The sequence below is a fragment of the Sceloporus undulatus genome, chromosome 4 (assembly GCF_019175285.1).
Source record: "Sceloporus undulatus isolate JIND9_A2432 ecotype Alabama chromosome 4, SceUnd_v1.1, whole genome shotgun sequence".
Lineage (NCBI taxonomy): Eukaryota > Metazoa > Chordata > Lepidosauria > Squamata > Phrynosomatidae > Sceloporus > Sceloporus undulatus.
In genome coordinates, this window is record NC_056525.1 from 4343916 (window position 1) to 4354556 (window position 10641).

General features: G+C 43.9%; 1 protein-coding gene across 1 annotated transcript in view; it reads right to left on the reverse strand.

Annotated features, from left to right (window-relative positions):
• Positions 1-10641, reverse strand: part of LOC121929322 (purine nucleoside phosphorylase-like) — an 18197-nt gene that overhangs the window by 7040 nt on the left and 516 nt on the right. The gene's annotated exons all lie outside the window — the stretch shown is intronic.

The window sequence follows — 10641 nt, forward strand, 5'->3', positions numbered from 1 at the left end:
TCACACGCAATTTCGGGCAATGGGAAGTCAGTCCGAACGCAATCATGGGGTTTCACGTTATTGCGTGATAGACTATCACACGCAATTTCGGGCAATGGGAAGTCAGTCCGAACGCAATCATGGGGTTTCACGTTATTGCGTGATAGACTATCACACGCAATTTCAATGGCTTCCCTGTGCATCCTGACATCATAATAATAATAATAATAATAATAATAATAATAATAATAGGTTTTATTTATGTTTTCCCACCTCTCCCAATGGATTGAAGCGGGATTACAGTCAAAGTAAATGCCTGTACTGCAGCCATTCACTCAAGACCACAAGGTTGCGAGTTCAAGACCAGCAAAAGGGCCCAAACTCGACTCAGGCTTGCATCCTTCCGAGGAGGGAGCTAAAATGAGTACCCAGACTGTTGGGGGCAAATTAGCTTACTTGCTAATTAGCTGACTTGCTAATCACCGCTATGATCTTTGGAATAGCGGTATATAAATAAAACAAATTATTATTATTATTATAATACAATAATATGATACAACAGTACAAGTAATTCCGATAACAATTATTTAAAATCAGAGTATAAAAACAATATTCTATCTAAAATCATGCATTGTGCTGATCCCAGTTAACATTCTGAGGTAGACTTCTGTTTGAGAGTGATATTCTTTATAAAGAGTCGGGGGGTATGCTAGTCGGAAGAGGTAAGTTTTCAACCCCTTCTTGAAGGCATCCAGAGCAGAGATAAGTTGGATCTCTTCCGGGAGATTATTCCAATGCATGGGGACCATAGCCGTAAATGCTCTTTGGTGAGTAGTTGTTAGTCTCACCTTGGGATGCTCAAGTAGATACTTCCCAGTTGTTCTGAGAGTGTGGGGCAGATTGTGTAGGGAGAAGCATTCCCTCAAGTAACTCGGGCCCAAGCCATGTAGGGCTTTAAAGGTGATAACCAACACTTTGCATTGGACATGGTAGATTACCATGTCAGGATGCACAGGGAAGCCATTGAAATCCACAAACACCTGGACAATTTCAACAGGAAAGAGGAAACCCTTAAAGTAAACAAGGTTTGGCTTCCAGTCCTGAAAGAAAGCAAGACAAAGACTCCACAAATGCAAATGAGAAATCTCCCAGCAGACAATGAGCACCATCAAGCAGACCTCAATCCTTGTTTGCAGACCCTCCACCCTGAGGCCTGCCATTAGCCACAAAAACAATAGACAGGCAAATTCACTCCTGCCTTTCCAGGTCACACATTATATATACCCAAGTCCTTTCCAGGCAAACATTCTCTGAAGATGACAGCCACAGATGCTGGCGAAACGTCAGGAAGAAACTTTTCTGGAACATGGCTACAGAGCCCGAAAAACCCACAAAAAACTAATTTAAATTCTATTTGAATGCATCACTTTTGTATGTTTTAACCTGTACAGCTCTTTTAAATTGTAAGCTGCTCTGAGTCCCACTTTTGGGAGGTAAATGGAATATAAATAAAAATCATCATCATTAAGGCTGTCAAGGTGGATCTCTTCCGACACCCGTGGATATGGACTACCATATTGAATACCCCAGGATGCCCATCTCTCTGTCACTGACTGATTGTTTTAATAACTTAAATGATATTTTATTATCACATCATTGGGAGAATTATAACGTTGTTTTTGGAGGGAGGGAGAATGGGTTTTATCTTGCATTATTGTGTTTTACTCTTGTTGTAAGCCGCCTCGAGCCTGCGAGAGAGGTGGGACAAAAATAAATTTTTTATTATCATTTTATTCATCATCATCATCATCTACTGCTACTACTACTCTTTGTCTCATCGTCCAAGATGCTGGGATTGTCTCCTTTTTCCACCGCCTCCTTTTCTGCTTTGAAGGTGGCAACAGAGGCAAGGATTGCTGAGCATGGAGACAGTGCCACTGGGTCCACCAGATGTGTTCATGTTCATCACCCCCTAACTTAAAAGAATAACCCCTCCTGTCGGCAATGTGCTTCCACTGCCAGGTTGTGTGGCCTGCTGGTTCTGGCAAGTGGCAAATGGGCAAGGAAGGAGGAAAAGGTGGCTGGGTGATGTTGCCTGAGCGACTGGGAGCTTCTGGGGCAGGTGAGCTGGTCATTGGTTCCTCTGGCGGCTGAGGACTTCCCGGAGCAGGTGAGATGCTTATTGGTCGCCCGGGTGACTGCAAGGATGCTGGCTTCAGGGCTCTGCTGATTGGCTGCCGGGCTGAGTGATGGCTTCTCCGAGTGTCTGGTCCTGTGGATGCAGTTTCCGTGGCAACAAGCATCGCAAAGGAGATGCAGGCCGCATTTGGCAAAGGTGGGGAGGGGGGGTGAAAGAGACCCTTCTAGAGGGATGCATGCATGCATTGCCTACTAGGGTTGCATCAGAAGAGCCAGGCCCATGAGCAGCATTTCCAGCTGAATACCTGACTGATGATGCTGGTGGTGATGATGATGATGGCTTTAAAACAAAGAAGACAAAGAGATGAAAGATTATGAAGTATCAAGGCCTGCAAGTTGAGTTTCAGCGCCTCTGGAAAAAGGAAACCACTCTGGTTTTACTGAGAAGATGCGCTGGAAGCAATTCCAAACAGACCAGGGTGACCAGATGTCCTCACTGCAAAATTGGACAAGGCACTGCAAAATGTAGGACATTCAAGAAAACTGGAGGGCATTCCCAAATAAAAGCTAAAAGTGCTCGTATAAATTCATGCTTTTTAGTGCTGCTCCAAATGGAAGACATTTTGGAATTCCTCTGGACAGAAAGCTGAAATGTAGGGAAAGGAGGACGCCTGGTCACCCTGGAACGGACCGACAAAAGATCTGGATTAAACTGCCATGGCAAAAGCACAATTCCAACAAGCGATCGTGCCACTTTATGCCACTCATTCCTCGGTTCTTGATAGAATCCAAATCATCAAAGCTGCAAAACTCCAGTCATTAACACCGGGGAGACGGTGAATGCAAGAGGGCTTTAAAGCACTTTCAAAGTGATGTACGGAAATTAAAATATGAGATGAATATAGATTTGTCTGTAAATATAGATCTGCCTATTTATTTTTACTAGATGCAATTCTGTTTGCTACCAGCATGTTTTCTTTTTGCAATTTAATACCAGGACAGAGGAATGGGCAAAACATGGCTCCACATCGACCCTTGATATCTAGTTAATTTGTAGGTTAGAAATAGCAGTTATGGCAAAATGTGCCACTCTGCCAAGCTGCTGACATGAAGAAAATTTAGGAAGAAACAAAGATCTAAATCCCATTGCTTGACCCAAATTAAATTGCTGTTACATGCCTTCAAGTCAACTACAAGTTTTGACTACTATGTCATAGAAGGTGTATCCACACTGCAGAAATAAAGCAGTTTCACACCACTTTAATTTAACTCTTGGATTATTAGTTTGGTTAGGCACCAGACCTCTCTGTCAGACTTTGACAGCTGGAAGTTTTCTTGGAAGGATTTCTTTAGAAGTTTGTCCTTGTCTTCCTTGAAGGCTGAGAGAGTGTGACTTACCTGAGTTTACTCAGTTGGTTTCCATGGCTGACCGGAGATTCGAATCCTGGTCTCTTGAGCTCGTTTCCCCTACACTACTAAAGCACTATGATTTCACTTAAACTGCCATGGTTCTGTCCTTTGTAGTCCTGGGATTTGTAGTTTAGGGAAGGTCATTTAGAATTCTCAGCAAAAGAGGTCCGATGCCTCACCAAACTACAGATCTCAGGATGCCACAGAATGCAGCCACAGCAGTTAATCTAGAATTAGAGTGGTATAATTTCTGTAGTGTCAATGGTCCCCCAAAGTCCTAGTCCCACACTCAGACTAATAGACCAGCCTAACTAAAATATACCCATTGAATCAATTGAATGTATGTAAATCAGATGTTGTGGTTCCCAAACTTTGGTCCTCCAGGTGTTTTGGACTTCACCTCCCAGAGGTCCCAGGCATCTTGGCTTAACAGTCAAGACGTCTAGGAGCTGAAGTCCAAAACATCTGGAGGACCAAAGTTTGGGAAACGTTGGACTATAACTTCCAGCATCCTTCACCAATGGATTGCCTGAGTGCTATGATTTACAGTCCAACCATATCTGGAGGGCCATGTGATTCGTACCCTTGACGTATGTGCTGCTAGACCATTCAACAATTGAGTCTAATTCAGTTGGAATTAGGAACTGGATTTTGTCCCAGAGAAGATGTGTGTGTGTGTGTGTGTGTGTGTGTGTGTGTGTGTATAATTCATTTATAAGATTGATATGCCAGCCTCCAATAAGACTTTTAAGGGATGGTTCCAATAAAAAATAAAATAAGCAATATCCTGGTGATTGACAGTGATATATGTATTTAGATAGACAGATTTTTGTTAATGGAGGTGTATAAACTCCAAACATACATGGAGAGAGAAATCCCAGAGGTGCAAGCAGGATTCAGAAAAGGAAGGGGCACTAGGGACCACATTGCAAACATATGATGGCTAATGGACCACACCAAAGAATGCCAAAAAAGAATCAGCATGTGTTTTGTAGACTACAGCAAAGCATTTGATTGTATAGACCACGAAAAACAATGGAATGCACTGACAGACATGCAGGTGCCACTGCATCTGAGAGTCCTGATGAGGAATCTGTATCAAGATAAGAAGCTACCATCAGACAAAATTCGTGGAAACAGAGTGGTTCCCAATAAGCAAAGGGGTTAGGCAAGGCTGCATCCTGTCACCCTACTTGTTTAGTTTATATGCTGAAAACATCTTAAGTATAGTAATGGATACCAGGCCCTGGACTGGAGGGTGAGTGGGTGGCTGTGCGGCTGGAGATATGAACTTGTCGTGGGACATTAAAGAAACCCCAGTGTAAAAGAGCCCCGAGCCTCTTGAGCAGAAACGGTACTCATTGCTATGCAGATCTATTCTACATTCTTTTAATTACCATGCTAATTGGCATTTCTGCCTGCTGAGCAGTTTACTATGCCAAGGCAACTTTACTAGAGCAAATAGCCCAGCTGAGCAAGATGGAAGGAGAAGTAAAGCAGGTATTAGCATCCCTGCCCACCGAAAGGAGGACTTGGAGCTACAAGGGCCTCCATTTCAGGCTGGGGTAAAGCAAAGAGAAGGGGAAAGTGGTGTAGTGTCTGGGTTTTGGAGTAGGAGTGCATCTACAGTAGCAATATTCATTCATTCATTCATTTTGCCTCTGAATTAGAGCCTACAGCACCTGGTATATCTATATTTTAAAGTATATATAAACATATGAATGAGCTAGTGTGACGTAGTGGTTTGAGTGCTGGACTATGACTTTGGAGACCAAGGTTTGATTGGGCCTGAAAACCCACTAGATGACCTTGGGCAAGTCACAAGCTCTCAGCCTCCAAAAACCCTATGACAGGTCAGCCTTAGGGTCACCAAATATCAGAAACGACCTGACGGCACACAATAACAAAAACGTATTAATACATTTATAATGAGAGCCAATGTGGTGCCATGATTTGAGCCTTGGACTATGCCTCTGGAGACCAGGGTTCGAATCCCAGCTCAGCCATGGAAACTCACTGGATGACACTCTCCCGGCCTCAGAGGATGGCAGTGCCAACCCCCCTCTGAAGAAGCTTGCCAAGAAAACCCCAGGACGGGTTCTCCTTAGCGTCGCCATAAGTGGAAACGACTTGAAGCCACACAACAAGAAAAACGTATGAATATATTTATAATATATAAAATAACAGCTAATATAATAATAATAATTTGTTTTATTTATATACCGCTATTCCAAAGATCATAGCGGTGAACAGCAAGTAAGCTAATTAGCAAGTAAGCTAATTTGCCCCCAACAGTCTAGGTACTCATTTTAGCTCCCTCCTCGGAAGGATGCAAGCCTGAGTCAAGCTTGGGCCCTTTTGCTGGTCTTGAACTCGCAACCTTGTGGTTTTGAGTGAATGGCTGCAGTACAGGCATTTAACCACTGCGCCACCAGGGCTCCTAATATGTGCTAATATATGTAATTTCCAAGACAACACTCCTACCCTGAGATTCCTCCCCTTCCCCTGTAGACAGGTCTGGAAAAGCTAGACTAGGGCTGCACTTGGACTGCATAAATAATGCTGCTTGACACCAGTTTTAACTGCCATGGTTCAATGCTATGGAAGCCTGGGATTTGTAGTTTTGTGAGAGATGTTGCCTTTCGTGTCGGAGCCCTCTGGTGCCACAACAAACTAGACAACCTGATGGATTGCTAAATTGCTGAGTTGTGCCTAAGGTTGCCAAGATGGGTAGTGACTGATAAGGAGTTGTTTTAGGAGGTTAGCATGTCATTGTAGCATTATAGCATTATAGCGTTTTTATTGTCTGTGTTTTATTGTCTGTATTAAATTCGTTGGATATTCCACCCTTTGCTGAAAAGGGTGTTATAAATAAATGTTATTATTCCATAGCATGGAGCCATGGCAGTTACATCAATGTCAAACTGCATTATAGTTGTCCCTCCACATTCACTGGGATTAGGGGTGAAGGATCCCTGTAAATGTGGAAATACCGCAAATAAAAAAGACTCTTATTTTAAGAGATAACCTCTCTAGGAATCTCCAGGTCCTCCACTTCAACTCTGTGGTCAACATCTGCCAGAGAGTGATCATAGACTCATCCTGGAGGACCTACAAATGTCTAGAGAAGCATTTCCTCTAGAAACTTCTAGGTTGTCTAGCACAACTCTATGGCCAACATCTGGCTGAGTTGCGCTGGAGGACTTCGAGCAGCGGTTCCCAAATTTTGTATTATTAACATTTATTTATAGAGTGCTGTAACGTTTGCATAGTAAGGGTGAAATAAAATAAGGAGGGGAAAAGAATAAAAACCTGCCAAGCAGCGTAGAGTCTAAAACCACAACATTACATGATTAAAATATCTCTAAAATAATAAAGACAAAGGAAGCAGCAGATTCCAGTATCTCCAGATGTTTGGGACTTCAGGTTCCAGGATTCCTGGCTGTTGGCCGAACTGGCTGGGGCTTCTGGGTGTTGAAGTCCAAAAACCCTGGAGGGCCCAAGTTTGGGAACCTTTGACCTAGAGATTCCTAGAGAGAACATATTGATCAAAACCGCAAATCATAAAATCCGCAAAAGTCAAAGCCGTGGAGGGCCAACTGTATTTCTGCAGTGCATAGTGAGCCTGAATATGTTTCTCATTTATTTATTTTGACTTTTCCCTCCAGCTGTGCACTTCCTGGGTCCTTATGCATCCATCAAAGCAGGATCAACATCTCAAGGAGCATTGCAAGGGACACTTTTGTCCCTTACAAAGCAAACCTTTGCACAGAGATGTGCACCTCCCACCCGCCCCCAGCAGCCTTGGGATGCTCTCAGCTGCTGCATGGAGGCTTCCTGCAAGCCAGTATTGCTCTCTAGGCCAGACAGTGCTGATCTTTGCCACCCATCTGAGCATGAACTGGGGCAGCCGATATCCCTGCTCTGTTACATCCCTTTTGACATTCAGGCAGTCCTTCGCAGAGACATGGAAAAGGAGCGGCTTCTCGCTGTCGCCTTGCTGGCTGCACCTGTCACTTTAACTTAACTCCTTGGGAAGGGAGGCTGGCAGCAGAGCTGAGCTAATCTGCTTTTGCTCTGGCAATGGAGTTTATGGGGGTGGAAAGGGAAAGGTGGGTATGGGGAGATGCCAAGGAAGTTAGGTCAGGCCAGGGCAGGAGCAAGGTAACTCCTGGATGGCATAAGCTGCAGCCAACTGCAGCCTTGAGTGTTGTGTGTTGCATGTTGTGTGCCTTCAAGTCCTTTTTTACCTATGGTGACCTTAAGCTGACTCTATCCTGGGATTTTCTTGGCAAGTTTCTCCAAAGGAGGTTTGGCATTGCCTTCTCTGAGGCTGAGAGAGCGTGACTTTCCCTGAAGTCACACAGGGGGCTTCTGTGGCCAAGTTGGGAATCAAACCCTAGTCTCCAGACTCCTAGGCCCCATTCCCACTGGGCATATAAAGCGACGTATATCGCTGCGAGTCTGGATCGGATAAGTTTCCAAGTTGTATTCGAATCAGGTCCATTGTTCCCGTTACAAACGGGAGTAAACGTACTCGGTTTTTCTTGACTCATTTTCTCGTTCCCATTGATATTTCTCTGTTGTATTTTGATTTTAAATTAATATAAGTCTCCAGGACCAGATGAGCTACATCCAAGGGTATTAAAAGAACTGGCAAATGTAATATCAGAGCCATTGGCAATAATCTTTGAGAAGTCCTGGAGAACAGGAGAAGTCCCAGCAGACTGGAGGAGGGCAAACGTTGTCCCCATCTTCAAAAAGGGGAAAAAAGAGGATCCCAACAATTATCGTCCAGTTAGTCTGACATCAGTACTAGGAAAGATTCTGGAGCAGATCATTAAACAGAGAGTCTGTGAACATCTAGAAGGCAATGCCATAATCACAAAAAGTCAACATGGGTTTCAGAGAAAGAAGTCATGCCAGACAAACCTAATCTCTTTCTTTGATAAAATTACCAGCTTGGTAGATGAAGGGAATGCTGTGGATATAGTATATCTTGATTTCAGTAAGGCCTTTGACAAAGTTCCCCATGACATTGTTGCATACAAGTGTGTAAAATGTGGGCTAGACAAAGGAACTGTATGTAAGTAATGGATTTGTAATTGGTTGACTGGCCGAAGCCAAAGGATGCTCAACAATGGCTCCTTTTCATCCTGGAGAGAAGTGACCAGTGGGGTCCCACAGGGCTCTGTCCTGGGCCCAGTGCTATTCAACATCTTTATCAATGACTTGGAGGACAAAATTGGGAGCATGCTTATCAAATCTGCAGATGACACCAAATTAGGGGGAATAGCTAATACCCCAGAGGACAGGATCAAGATTCAAAATGACCTGAACAGACTAGAAAACTGGGCCATAGCTAACAAAATGAAATTCAACACAGAGAAATGTAAGGTATTGCACTTAGGGCGGAAAAACGAAAAGCACAGATATAGGATGGAGGACACCTGGCTGAATGAAACTACGTGTGAAAGGGATCTAGGAGTCCAAGTAGACCACAAATTGAACATGAGTCAACAGTGCAATGCGGCAGCTAACAAGGCCAATGCGATTTTAGGCTGCATCAATAGAAGTATAGTGTCTAGATCAAGGGAAGTCATAGTGCCACTATACTCTGCTCTGGTCAGGCCCCACCTGGAATATTGTGTCCAGTTCTGGGCACCACAATTCAAAAAGGACATTGAGAAACTGGAGCGTGTCCAAAGGAGGGTGACTAAAATGGTGAAAGGTCTGGAAACCATGCCCTACGAGGAACGACTCAGGGAGCTGGGGATGTTTAGCCTGGAGAAGAGAAGGTTAAGAGGTGATATGATAGCCCTGTTCAAATATTTGAAGGGATGTCATATTGAGGAGGGAGCAAGCTTGTTTTCTGCTGCTCCAGAGAACAGGACCCGGAACAATGGGTGCAAGCTACAGGAAAAGAGATTCCACCTCAACATTAGGAAGAACTTCCTGAGAGTAAGTGATTGTAACCCTCTGCAAACTCCAAAAAACTATGCTATCCCATTTCCATATGTCCATTTTGGTTAGCTCTGAATGCTGTGTCTGTGTGAATTACTGTCTTGTGTGTGATTCCACTCTGCCCCTTTCTAAATAAAACCTTCTTAGTTTTTTGTGGGTTTTTGGGGCTATGTGACCATGTTCTAGAAGAGTTTATTCCTGACGTTTCGACAGCATCTGTGGCTGGCATCTTGAGAGAATGCTGGCCTGGAAAAAGTTGGGTATATATATATATACTGTGTGATCCTGGGTGAGGAGGAGTGATTCCCATGTTAATCTGTGTATTGTTCTGTTGTTGGTGGCCTCCTCAGGGTAGGAGGATATGCAAAGGAGGATTAGTGTCTGCTAACTGGGGATCCCTGTTTCCTGGGAAAGCCTCTGACCCTGAGTGGTTTCTCATTTGCATTTGCTGAGGCCTGGTTTTGGTGTCCTTCAGGACTGGAAGCCAAACATTATTTACTTTGAGGGTTAACCAGAGAACGGTTAGCATTCTCTGAAGAGGCCAGCCACAGTTGCTGGCGAAACGTCAGGAAGAAGCTCTTCTTGAATATGGCTACATAACCTGAAAAACCCACAAAAAAATATGGATGCCGGCCATGAAAGCCTTCGACTTCACAAAACCTTCTTAATTCCCCCTAAACCTGGAGTCCTTTACTGGTATAAACACAATTAATACTGGTATAAACAGGTGCAAATGGTCCAAAGGTTACCCCAGACTCTTGCAAAAGCTAATTTCCCCAACATTTTAAGTAATGCTGTCGGCGGGGACCCCCGGTCTCCTTCCTATACTGTATCTGTAATTTGTTACGGCACCAGAGCTCTCTGACACAAAAGGTTAAATGTCTCACAAAACTACAAATGCCAGGATTCAATAGCATGGAGCAAGGGCAGTTAAAGCGGTGTCAAACTGCATTCGTTCTGCAGTGCAAATGCAGCTTCAGAGACATGTAAAACTGCTCAGGGCTTCAGTGTTAGAAGGGCAGTGGCTTAATAGTCACAGCTCCATCCTATGGGATCCTAGGATTTGTAGTTTGGAACGAAACATTCCAGGATTCCATAGGAATAGAGTCATGGCAGTCCACACTGCCATGATATAAATAAACTATTATT